The sequence below is a fragment of the Drosophila subpulchrella genome, chromosome 2L (assembly GCF_014743375.2).
Source record: "Drosophila subpulchrella strain 33 F10 #4 breed RU33 chromosome 2L, RU_Dsub_v1.1 Primary Assembly, whole genome shotgun sequence".
Taxonomy (NCBI): domain Eukaryota; kingdom Metazoa; phylum Arthropoda; class Insecta; order Diptera; family Drosophilidae; genus Drosophila; species Drosophila subpulchrella.
In genome coordinates, this window is record NC_050610.1 from 17,190,766 (window position 1) to 17,204,594 (window position 13,829).

The 13,829-nt window shown below is 36.9% G+C and overlaps 1 protein-coding gene across 3 annotated transcripts in view; it reads right to left on the minus strand.

Annotated features, from left to right (window-relative positions):
- LOC119547699 (centriole proteome protein 16) overlaps positions 1 to 13,829 on the minus strand; it is an 80,262-nt gene that overhangs the window by 5,033 nt on the left and 61,400 nt on the right. The gene's annotated exons all lie outside the window — the stretch shown is intronic.

Here is a 13,829-nt window from a genome sequence, read left to right on the forward strand (position 1 = left end):
GCCCCGCGGCCCTTTTTGTCGTCCGTCTGTCGCCGTTTGTATTTTTTGTATTTTGTATCTGGCTACTTGGTGGGTCTGCAGATACAAATGTATCTGCGAGCTGGGATGTGTGTTTTTCTGGGCTAATAGCTGGCTGCCAATGGGAATTTGTGTTAATTGTATGCTCGTTATGAATGTCCGTTGGCATTTTAAGTTATTGCAGAGATTTGGTTTTTTTGGGAAGAGAGCCAGGCCATTTATGATATAATTTATAGACCTTACTGGTTGTTTACGAGAGTTTTAAAATTTGTTTGGGAAAATTTACTTTCGTTGCTTTGCTTTCCTTAGATAAAATATTTTTAAATATACATATATGTATCTTTAATCATTAATTTATATATCTAACACAATTATTGATAGAAAATGTTTAAGTTTTAAATTAATTATCCCAAATTAAACCAATATAATCGATAGTGGCCATATTACTCATACCAGCATGGGTCTTAAAAATGGCTTACTAAAACATATACCTGTTGCTTTAGTTAGGTAAATACCCTTTTAAATTTTTGGATAATTTACTTAGGCAAATCTTTGAAGAAAAAGTTTTCATCTTCATGCGATCCAACTCGCTGGGCCGATTAGCATATTGGAAAGACTACGGGCTCCCTAAGAGATTGCCTCATTCCGCATTAAAAATTCATGCTCTCAACTGGCAGGCCTTGAGATACATTTGAAATTCAAGTGCCAAGGCACACGCGCATCGCTAAAAGTGTCAAATTGGCAAAAGTGGACTTGGACTTGAAGGGGGAAGTAAAAACAAAAACAGAAACATTCTAAAACAAACTTTTGATGCCCTCTGTTCTGTGTGTGTTGAGTGTGTGCTGTGCGAGTGTGGGGTCTATAAGAAATTGATATCATTTATCAAACTGACACATACAGAAAACGGCGAGTGAGGCTGGAGCGAATCTTTTCTTTGGCAACTTTTGCAAATGAGGCAGCCATTCGGCAAACGCCACATAAATAAACAGGGGTTGAGAGGCCTAATTGAATTCAGCGTTGCGAGAGTAAGCGAGAAATACATAAATAATCGGACGGGATCGCAGCAGCTCTGCCACAAAATTAGTTCATTAAAGAAGTTCGGGTTCCAAATTTGCATACGAAACAAAAAAAAAATCAACCGAAAACCCCCCTCCCAAAAAACCTCAAAAATGAAACGCATAAAAAGCGAAAAATAAATGTAAATTAAAGTAAACAATGCAAAGAGAGCTATCCAAATTGTTTTTTATTTTATTTTTTGGGGGCCAAAAACCCGGTCCGCCCACTCGACAAAAAGAAAAAGTTCCAATTGCCAAAAACTTCAGAAGTCAGCAACATGCAACATGAATATCAAAATCAGTGAGGGAGCTGTGCTATAAAAAGAGTATATAAAAATTCTGATGGGGGCGGCGGTACGAAAGTGGGTACTACTATGTGTATGCATGAAAAGAGTGTTTGGGCTTGTATTTATATTTGTATTTCGTGGAAACGAGTGCAGCAAATCAATGCCCAACAAACGGAACTATGAGAGCTGCGTGTCAGGGCCAAACAAAAAAAAAAGGAAATGAAAGGAGTACTATATATATATATATCGCAGCGAATAATTCCGGGAAACCCTCACAGCGATCAGGCCCAGCCCACTTGTAATAAAAAATATTTTCAATAATAAAGTGTATTAAGTTGTGAAGTGCACACACAGCCGTACTCACACGGGAGAGAAAATAAATGAAATGTGAACCATGGAAAAGCTTCCAAAAGCAATAAGAGTGAAAAATTCCCCTTTCTGTTTCATTTTATTTTTTATATGCTATTCACAAAACAAAAAAGTAAGAAAAGTAAAGAAAAATATATATGTAAAGTGAGTATGCCACTGTATGAGTTGCGTGTAAATATAAATATTTTTTCCATACAAATACCAAAAAAAAAAAGAAAATAAACGGATGACGGCGATGGGGAGTTACATTCCATGGAGACAACTCCGGTTTGTTGATTCTACGAATACGAATTCGAATAACGAATAACGAATACTCATACGAACGAATCAACGAACGCATGAATGTGTCAATGGCTCAAAACGATTTATACAGCATATTAAATTCTGACATCAATGTTTGATTGTCCATACATGAAAAGTAATAAAATGGAGGAGTAATGAAATCAAATAAAGTGTAGCGGCATCTAAAATTGGTTTCCACTCCCTGAAATCGAAACTCATTTAGGTTTTCGATTGTGCGAGTAGTTTCACGTTTAAAGAGATTACATTGAAATTGAAGTGCTTGCACTCTGGAAGTCTAGGGTTTCCCCCCACTATTAAACTTTTCTTTTCTATTCTTTATATATTTTTTTTCGACCGACCCGAGGCAACTATTGTTGTTGTGTTTTGCGGAGGTTGGAAATTTCGAAGAGAGCGGCCACCAAAAAGCTGAACCGAATTGGATTTAACCTCTTTTTAGCCAGACTGCAGAGGTTGATGCATGGCAAAAGGGATTAGAACGGTTCTGGGTTCTGGGCTCAGACACAGATACATACCTATACATATAATATGTATAAGCCCACTCGCACACGTGCCCGAGGTGAATGCCAGAAGGGATTTCTGTTATGCAGTGAAGCCGAATTCAAATTGATGCATATGTACTTGTTGATGCAGCGCAATGTCTTCGGGCTCTGGTTCGGAATGCCTTTAGAAGTCTTTGGGAATATGGAAAAAGTGCTGCACGGATTTATAACTTGGAAAGTGACTTGATTGTTCCTTAAAGTGTGCATTTTACTCTTTACCAACATATATGCAATGAGATTTTAAAAATACTGGCATAATCCATACAAATTATATAGTTATTGGATTAAAAAATTAAAGATTTCTATTTGATCAACTATATATCAGGGTATAGAGTTAGGATAAACCTTTATTATCATTTCGAAAGGTCTTCAAATAAACGACAAATATCCATTAAGCCTAAATTCTACAATGAGCAGGACAATTTTCAATTCTCTCTGTGCTTTCTACCTCTTTGGCACCAATATCTTAAAATATTAAAAGTATTAAAATCTTAATTTTTTTAAAGTACTGACATAACCCATACAAGTTCTGTAGTTATTGGTTTAAAGAATTAAAGAATTCTAATTGATCAACTATATATCAGTGTATAAAGTTAGGATTAGCCTTTATTATCATTTTGAAAGGTCTTTAAACTAACGACCAATATCCATTAAGCCTAAATTCCATAATGAGCAGGTAAATTTTCAATTTTCTGTGCTTTCTACCTCTTTGGCACCAATTTCTTAAAATATTAAAAGTATTAAACTCTTAAGTTTTTTAAAGTACTGACATAACCCATACAAGCTCTGTAGTTATTGGATTAAAGAATTAAAGAATTCTAATTGATCAACTATATATCAGGGTGTAGAGTTAGGATTAGCTTTTGATATCATTTTGAAAGGTCTTTAAACTAACGACCAATATCCTTTAAGCCTAAATTCCATAATGAGTAGGTCAATTTTCAATTCTATCTGTGCTTCCTACCTCTTTGGCACCAATATCTCATCTATCCCCCCTTTGAAATGCACATCCCTCTGCCTGAAATATTCCTTAGTTAAGGGGCATTATTCAAATGGCAGCCATCCACAAATTATCGCGTTTCGCACAAACCCGCACACCTGCCTCAGCATATGCTAATTAAGGGGTCCGCCCGCTCACTTTGGGGCCAACTAACTGGGTCACGGGAATGACATCGGCGAATATGCATATAGCCGGGGCTAACGGCATTTCGCCGGGCCCCAAAGAAGAGCATTATTATGAGGACGAAGAGATGACGCCTAGCCCATGGAGCCAGCGGAGAACTATCAATCTTGTGCGAGGCGAACATAATTCATAACCGAAGGGGATGGCTGCATCTCTCGAATCTCTTCTGCATATGGCACAATATTCAACGCCCACGGATTTTGATACACTGCAATGCATGTGATTTACAAATTAAGTGAATAATATACACAAAAACGTGTTCTTTTAGACCATTTAATACTCAATTTTAAATGTTATCCGCATAACTTGTTAAAATTGTATCAATTGTTTCTTTTTTGTTCCATAAAAGTTTAAGGAACTCATTTTAAGGAGCTCTTAAATAATTTTAAGAATTCTGATCAATATATAGCAAAGGTTTTTATGATACCACAAGAGGTTTTGGTATATACCTTAATATATCCTTATGTGTAAATATCTAGTTATCTTTATATATCTATTACTAATTTCTTTTATATTGAACAATCCCCTTATAAGAGTTCCTAAATGAATTGAAATTTATTAAGATTTATTCTCAGTGCTAAGTAGGCGTGGCTGATGTGTCAGTGCAAGTTTTTTGGACAAAAGGCAATGTCAGTTGCGGTTCTTTTAATGAGCCGCCAAAGCGTGAAAAAGCGGCGCAATGCCGTCCGCCTTTTCCACCAGTTTTCCCTCAGTTTTCCCTCGCTCTCAGCTGGAAAAGGTGAGGCTGGCTGTTAGGCAGGCATCCAGGTTGATAATTATGAATGGAGCCAACTGTAAACTGACACAAAACAAACTCAACCCACATGGGGCCATTGAGCTGTCAGCTGTGGCGACCTCGCTGATGCGGCAGCTACACCCAAAATGCAACGCCCCTGCAGAGGTAAGCAGCTTAATCGAGCTGCATCTACTAGCTGCATCTCCGACACAGCCCCTAAAACTCGGTTCCAAGCCCAGTTCCGAAACCCATACCCAAAACCCAAGCCCGAACCCCATCCACAGGCGTATAGCCATAGCCATAGTCGGTGTCTGTGCCGCCGTTATCATTAGTTGCATCTTAGAGGCACTCAGCCGCAGCTGAAAAGCTTTCAGCCCCGTTCCCCAGCTCTACACTGGGGGAAATATTTGTATAAGTTAAGGGCAGAAATAAGGTTATAGTCTTGAATAAATTTAACTCTTGAAATTATAGTCCTGAAAGAGTTTTCGTTATTCAAACTTTAATTTCTGAAAAAATTATTGTATTTCAGTTGAATTTTGTTTTGCTGGTTTATAATTCCCAACCAGTTTTGGAATAATATATTTTTTTTAAATTTCCTTTTATACTAAAAAAATTTTTTTTGAGGATAATAATGTTTTAATGTATTAATGCATATATTATATAAAAAATAAAATTAAGTTAAAACTTTTTTTTAATATCCTATTAACCCTTACATACTTGTTGACATTTGTGTATTTTATTCCTTCCTTTTTATTTATGATAGCTCAAGTTAAATTCTCGCAGTGTATTACCCATAACCATGCCCAAGTCAAGTGCAGAATGCATTGGATAGGCCAGAGGAAAAAGGAAACCAAGGGAAAGGTGGGGACGGCAAAGGAGAAAAGGCAGGTTCGCTGCTGGGGCTGAGCGTTTTATTAATTTATTGCCTTGACGATAGTGGAACAAATCTATTAAAATGCGCATATTAAGCCGAAAGCAGCTTAAGTAAATTACGCACTTATAGATGGCAATAACGAAAACGAATCGGGCTCAGAATCAATGGGGAACTAAGAACAGGCAATCAACGGAGGAAATTAAAAAAGGGCAGGCCAAGATGCTAAGCTAAAACAAAAGTCAAGTCGTGGCTGTAAAAATGGTTTAATGAAGGCACTAAAACTTATGAAATAAAAGTCAACTAGAGATGGAATGGACAGGATCGAGCTTAAAGTCGAAGTTATTGTACCCTACTACTAGTGGAACAAGATCGAAATAAAGATAGACAGAGGTAGCATCGTTAAAACCGCCGTGCTTTTGGAAAAAAAAATTGTTAATTTAGTTATTTTCAGAACTTATATTTATTTCTTAGTCATGTAGGAAAAGATAACACACTTTTATGAGAAACTTAAAGTTACTTTCGTAGTTTTCCCAACTATATAAACTCATTTTAAAATCAAAACCAACTTTATGACCAGAAAAATTCCAATATATTCAGTCCAATTACGTGTCTTTGTGGCCATTTTCATCACAACCTTTCAGGAAAGTGTAAAAACAAAAACGGATAATACCCCCATTGATTTTCCAATGTAGCCGACAATAAAACAGAATTTAAAAACGAACAAAAGCCAAACAAAAACTTATCATTAAGACCATAAATAATTAGTAAGCCTTAATGGCAAAGCGAAAAATGCGACCTGTAATTTGGCTCGAAAAATTGCTTAATTAGTCACGGTTCCATCGGTAGTAAAATGCGTAAATAATGCATGAAATACGGGAAGTTTTTTTTGTGTATGATAAACGTTTAGTGCGGTTTTTTGTGAGCTGAGAAATTTGAGAAATTGTTTTCGGGTATTTTGTTTTTTCTCGCCTTTGTGTCGGGATTCTTTATTCTGATATGTTTTTTTTTGGTTTTCCAACGAACCTGGGCAGCAGTTTATTTATGGCTTTGCATTTATTAAAATACATATACATACAAATTCAAATTCATGTATGTACATATAACCAAATGGGCTTTGCGTAACAGGTTGTCTCGTGTGTGAGCGTTGAGTTATTTAATATCAATTAGGGACCCCGCTCCAAAAATGTCTGGGCCACAGCTGATTTCAAAATAACGACACGCATTTCACTTTATTCCTTATCCACAGTTTATTTTCGGCCCAAAGAGCCAAACAAATGGCTGCAATTAGAACAATATGGCGAAACGCGCACAATTTAGAGGTTTACGCGTTTTGGGGCCACAACAAATGTGTGGCATGAGGTCAAATTGATCGGCCCATGAATATTGATAAATGATCGACACTCGATCGTTACCGAATGAGAACGGCCCAAGTTTTATCTGTATGTGCAGTAATTGCTTGACATTTGACTGAGTTCTTTGTTCGCTTTTTATATACATTTTAACTATATGCTTATTTGACCAAGTGTTTGGACAATCAAAGGGGAGACATGACATTGATTGATTGGGGAAGAGATATTTTTATTATCTGGAACTGATTGCTCTGCTCTTTTATTTTGGTCGGCTTTTTTCCAAAATTAAATAAAGAACGCCTAACAAAAGTGCCAATAAAGTTTGATTGAACATGTATTTCCCAATCAATTTATTTTTTTCGCTTGAAAATCTTGCCAACCGTATAATTAATATAATTTTGTACTTTCCATAAAGCCCTTCACTAATTTTGTAGTAAAGAAATATCTTTTGGGCCAACAAAACTTTTGGACCACAAAAATCACACGCTAAGTGAATTTGATTTGGCCATAAAGCAATTTGTTTGAAAATCCAATAATAGGACCACAACCACAATTCAGTTTGTAAATAGGCAAAGAATCGCCAAACAAGGGCCACAATGGACCTGACAAAACCATCTCATTATAAATTAGATTGAAATTAATTTTTAATAATTACATAGCTCGACTAAGGCCTAAAAAAGAGAATGTATAAAATATATATACAAAACTGGCTGAAACTCTATATGTGCGGAAAATGTTCCACTAATTTGCGGCCTAACTAATTAATGGTTGCTGTTACCCTACTTGGCATTCTTTGGTATCGCATATATTCCCCGACAAATACAGAAAATGCCAAATAAATAAATTGATTGGAGGCGCAGATCCATTGGTTGCGGCTGATTGAGTTTGAAAAACGTTTACAAAATATGTGCCCACTAATTGACAATTAAGCAGGAAGTAGATAGTTGTGGGGTCCCCCCACCATATAAGTATGTATGTATTTCTCTAAATTGCATGATTGATAAAAGTGCCTTTGAGTTCCAATCGAAGGGCGTGGAAGCGTGCCAGACATTCTCGAATGAGAAGGAGGGTGGAAAACTAAGCGGCTAACTGATTTCCGAACAAAACTTTCAACATATTAAAACTGCACTTGCCAGGATGGATATTTTCCCCCCGTGGTCGACCATCGGCAAAGGAATGGCACAAGGCGCTCAAGTATGTTGAACACGCGTCAAGTTCCTGCGGCAAACTTTTGCGTCAACTTTTGCAGGACCAGGAACCAGGCACCAGGATCCAGGACCCAGGACTCAAGACCCCCCAGACGAAGGTGAGTTTCAGTTGGTCTGGGCACTTAAGATCCAACGAGAAGCGGACGCATTGACAATGGCAGCATCAGCAGCAGCAGCAGCGGCAGCAACAACAATAACAATAATTCTAATTAAAGTTTTCAATTTGAAGTTTCGACTTCCCCCAGTCAGCCCCCCACCAGACCCACCAAAATACCTAGAAAGAGACTCTTATCGCAGGCAACGAACATCGTAGGCGATGAAAACAAAGCCGGGCAGACAATGCCAGCGAGCAGACAATGGAGCAGCATCGAGTACAATGCAGCCCCGAAATGATCCCAAAAGCAAAACACTGGGAAAAAAATACAGCACTATAAAAACAATCTAGGCATATTCTGGGCTTTGCTATATTATTAAAATGAAGAGTGAATTCAAAATTATCTAAATTGGTATCTAAAAAAAATAGATCAAGTATTTCTTTTTCACTATAATATTGGATTATTATATGAACAATTAGATTTTATAGATGTTATATGGATTTATTTAAGATCAGATATAATAAGCATCTACAAAATTAGTCTATAATACTTGTTCATTATATGAAAAAAACTAGATATTATAGATGTTATATGGTTTTATTTAAGATCAGATATAATAAGTAGTGAGATCTTCGACCCTATTTAAGCATCTCCAAATTATTCCTTCAAAAATAAATGAATAATAATAATAGTTAATACATATTTTGGAAAATATTATCTAGTATCTTTATTATGTTAATTATTAAATCTTCTGAACGCAAAATATATTTATAGCTTTTAACTACATTCCTCAAGTATGCCATAAGAACATTTTCCATTTGAAGATATTTTCTTAAAAACATTTCCCAAATATTTTTCTTTGTGCATCGGCTAGGTGTAATCTAATAACAAATAACTTCGGGAAGTATTAATCATATTTCCCGGCGGTGTATACGGTGTTTGTGGGTGTGTGCCGAGTGTTTTGTGCGTGTGGTGCTTCTACTAATTATAAATTTCAATTGTTCACTGAATGCATTTGGCTGGCGCTCCATTACGTGGCCCAACTTTGGCCCGAACCCATCAAGCGTGCCTAAGCGGCTCAGACCATTGAGGCATGCACCGGGCCAACTAACTATGAATCATGCAACGATGATGAAGCTCAGTCTCAGACTCGCAGCCTATGCCCTGCCTTTGCCTTCCTGATAATAATAATCTGCATAATCAACATCATAATGCAACCAGACAAACACTCACACACACACTCAAGGGTAGGCTGTCTGGCAAAGGGCTTTTTGGCCAACGTCAAAAATAAAATCTCAACAAGAGTTGGCAAACAAAACAATTTAATAAACGAAATTACATTTTTGAAAGATGTTCTGGTAAGGGGATAAATTACACTTCAAATGTGTATGGAAAAATTCCAAAGGTTTTCCATTACCCACATTTATGTTCCATAAAATCCATGGGGAAATTTAACTAATGGATTAATCCTTCAGAAACTTTTATATGGAAAAAGGTAATATTACCTTTTCTTGCCAAAAGCAAAATTGAAAAAGGAAGATTAAATAAAGTTGGCAGACTTTAAAAAGTTTAAATTTTTTTTTATATGTTATGTAGAGATTGCATTAAAGTTGACTGCACACTAAAATGTTTTAACACTTTATATTACTTAAATAATATTTTGAGTTGTCTTAAGCTTTAAACAATTGATGCAATTCAGTCAAAGTAGTAAAAATGATAGATTTACACATTTATGAAAATGTTTGGAACATCCTCAAGCAGAGCCAGCTAAGTAGATTCAGGAATGGACGAAAAAATTCTAGGATGAGTTTGCGGCATGGATTGTTTGCATATGTGGGGGGTCGAGGGCGGTTTTGTGTGCTCAACCAAAGCTGCAACCGAAATCATTAAAACCGGTCACAGGAAAAAAAGAAAATATAGAAATAAAGTGAAAATACAAAAAATAAAGAAGGCACACACAAAGGAGCGTTGACAGAGAAGCGATGAACCGGGGAAAATCCCCCCTAACCACCATCATCGTGTCCTCATTCAAAGTTACCCGCCCACGCTGAAAATCCAGCGCCATGACAAATCAATATTGGTTATTTTTGTATGCATGAACTGGGGGCGTGTCAGCCGTCTGCCCTCTTTCGCCCCCCCACCACCGTCTCTGCCAAAATAATCATCACAAACTTTGACGCAGCACGCATATTAAATAAACTCACAGCCACGGGTTCAGGAGAGTATCTCATAGATACGAAATACAAGTACTCGGCACTCCAGCATGCATAAATTAGTCCGTTCGTTGGCTGTCTCTCCAAAATTTTCGCCAAAAAGGATGGTACCATCCATCCGCGACGGATTGACAAGCGCGATTCCGAGTAATTAAGAGGGAGTTCGGTTCGATTCCACCTACCACCCTTAGATGAGGAGTCCTTGAAGCGGAATAAGATATTATTCCAGGGTGGGTAAATATGTATGGTTAACCTCAGAGCCAACAAAGCCAAAAGTGTATTTCCATTGGTGGATAGCTAAAATTAGTTATCGCAAACAGGTAATCGCAAATGCAAGTAGAACTAAGCAGTGGAAAGATGGATTCCCCTAACCAAACCAGCAAAATGATTGATGGAATACCAATTATTGTGCTAGCGAAATAGAGATTGACATAAAATAAGCCATGAGGATTAAGGGACATACTCGTTTTATTATTTTTATAAAAATAGACAGCAATTTCACTATTAATAGTTTTTCTAGCTTCTACTTGTCTTTTAATTAAAAGTCGTAGACAACAAGACAAATGGAAAATAGTTAATTATCCTTTAACAGACAATTTGACAAATATTTTGCAATTCATCGACAAAAGCTCTATGTTTTTCCATGCAACACTTAAAGTTAAGTTGCTCTCGATAAATGATCTTGTTTCGTTGGTAATTAATTTTTATGTCTCCAGTTTTATTTGGCCTTTTGCAGTTGTTCTCCGACTCTCATCGATTGCCACTGATGAACGTTTTATTAGCTCAATCTTCGGATTGGCAAATAGCAATTACCAACTCTGGTGCAAACTGCCATTTGTTCACTGCTCATTGAATGCAATGCAAAGTGGGTCCAGCAACAAGTGAGGCCGCAGCTCCTCTTTTAAATTCCCGACCTCAATGGCACAAACAGCAAAACGGAAAAAATTAGTCAGAGATGGATAAAAGCCGAAAATTCAAAGCTGAAATGTGCATTTGTATTTCCGTTCGCTTTCCACAAAATGAAGAATCCCTTGGATGCAGACATCCGACCGAAAAAGCGAACGGAAAACTGATAATGATTGTGGCCTGCGGGGCCTTCAATGCAATGACCAAAAGCCCAAACCGTAAAAGCATAGGGAAAAAAAGATGAGATACCATTCATATCCGAATGTATTTTAGTATTATTAGTATAAATTCAGTATGTAGTGCAGAATTAAAGTTCATGAAAGAATTTTTCTCATTTAGTTTTTAATACTTCTAATCATTTCTTTAATATTATTTTTGGGATACAGTAATATTTCATTGTAAGAAATAAGAAAACAATTGTTTTAATTTTTTTGAAAAAATATTTTTAAAAAACTTTTAAATCCCTTTTCTCTCAGTCTGCAGATTCATGGATATAGAGTGAGAGCCATGGCAATAACTGGCGCCTGCCTAACCAAAATTAGTTCAGATTCAGGGGCCTACCAAGCGGGGTTTTCGGGGGGTTGGCAAAGGATATTTCGGGTGCATATTAAAAGCCAGGCAGGCAGGCAGAGGAAGGCGGCAGGAGGAGAAAAACCGGCAGACAAAATCAAATGACGTCCCGCATAGACAAACAAATTTTCCATGTGCATGTGCAATGGCGGGAGTGGGCCAGAGGATATCGGTGGAGATGCCAAAATATTCTATGGGGTGGCCTCAACGGTTTGTCGGGTTCGGTTCGCTTGGGGGCGTGGCAGCTGCAGGAACAGAACTGGCATCATCATTAAATATCATTAACACAGCAACGAACAAGCAGTACAGACAGTACAGACAAACTGACAGCAGCAACATCAGCAGCATCACAGGCAGCAAAAGCAGCAACAAAGGCAGCCATTTGGTGATATCATTAACAAGAGAGCAGGATGGTGATTTTAGACGGGAAGATACGGGGTAGGAATGGGTACTACTTTAAGCAAAGGAAACTAAGGCAATAGCAATTGGCAAACGGAATCGCAATAACACACAGCAAACTGTTGTAGCAAAAGCAGCATCACCATCATCATCAGCAGCTACAATCTGGATATCTCGCAAAAAGGAAGCAAATGTGTATACAAAATGTTTTTAATTAAACGCTTCCTCCCTTTGAGCCAGAGCATCTCCTTGGCTGAAATGAAGTTGACAGACTCTCTCGACAAGCTTCAAACGGAAAATACCAGATTCTACCTTAATGCTATCAGCGGCAAAAGTCATCTGCAATTTACAGGGATATTCCATGAATATTTCAATCAATTTGGTTTCCTCTTGTTTCGTGATTCTCCTTTTTGTATTTTGCATTTTTACACCGATGGGTTTTATATAATTCAAGCATGGCAAAAAAATCTATTATATAATGATTTCAATCGGTATTTGGGGGGAAATAAATTAGAACAGTTTAGGTCCTAATACAAAAAAAAAACAATTTAATATGATCTAGGGAAAATATATATTTCAGATATATTATTTGCATTTGCATTTTTACACCGATGGGTTTATATAATCCGGTCATGGGAAAAAATCTATTATATAATGATTTCAATCTGAATTTGGGGGGAAATAAATTAGAACTAATACAAAAAAACAATATAATATGATCTAGGGAAAATATATATTTCAGATATATTATTTGCATTTGCATTTTTACACCGATGAGTTTATATAATCCAATCATGGGAAAACAATCTATTATATAATGATTTCAATCTGAATTTGGGGGAACATAAATTAGAACAGTAAAGGTCCCTACACAAAGAATTATTTAATATGATGATATGATCTAATATTACTTCCCAAAATCATTTTTCACATAATTTTGTTTAGTGTTTTGTTTAGCATATTTATGTTTACCGCCCATTTTAACATAAGCTTTCTAATTTTTTTGTGTGTGCGCTCCAAAAGAGTTTATTAGTTGCAAGGTATTTTACCCACTCGCTGGTATTCAACTTGATTGCTGCATTTTGCATTCTACCGAGAAGAAGAAAGGGTTATGGATATTCAGTGCTATGGATGGATGGATGAGTGAAGGCATAGACGAATGGTTGGATGGATGGATGGTTGGATGCAAAAGTATAAAATTACCGAACGGCATTCCACACATTATGCAATGTCAGATGGGGGGGATGGTTGGATGGTTGGATGTTGGCATGGCAGCAGTGGTAGCGGTCCTTTGAAATCACATAATAATGTGCATCTCCCGCTGTCAGCTGGTGTTTTTATTACAGATTATGAGCGGCAAAACATAAAGCAGAAGCCGCCGAGTACAAACTTTTAGCCATGATTCGTATAATTGCAGTACGAATAATTACATTAAAATCAACAATGCTCTGGATGTGGAGTGCAGACAGACAGACACACAATAAAAGATTATGCTCTGTGATTGTCTGTTTTCCGTTTGGCGTTCGCAACAAATGTTGTTATTTATGCGCTTGAAAAAGTTTTTAATTGATTTAATAAGTAATGCGATTAATATCGAACAATATGCGATGGGAAAGCAGAGATATATATCTGCATGCCAGACAGTAGCACTTCTATCTGAAACCTCAAGAGCATGTTGTTATATATACAAGGGTGGTCAAAAGTATTTTCTCAAAAAAAAAGTTA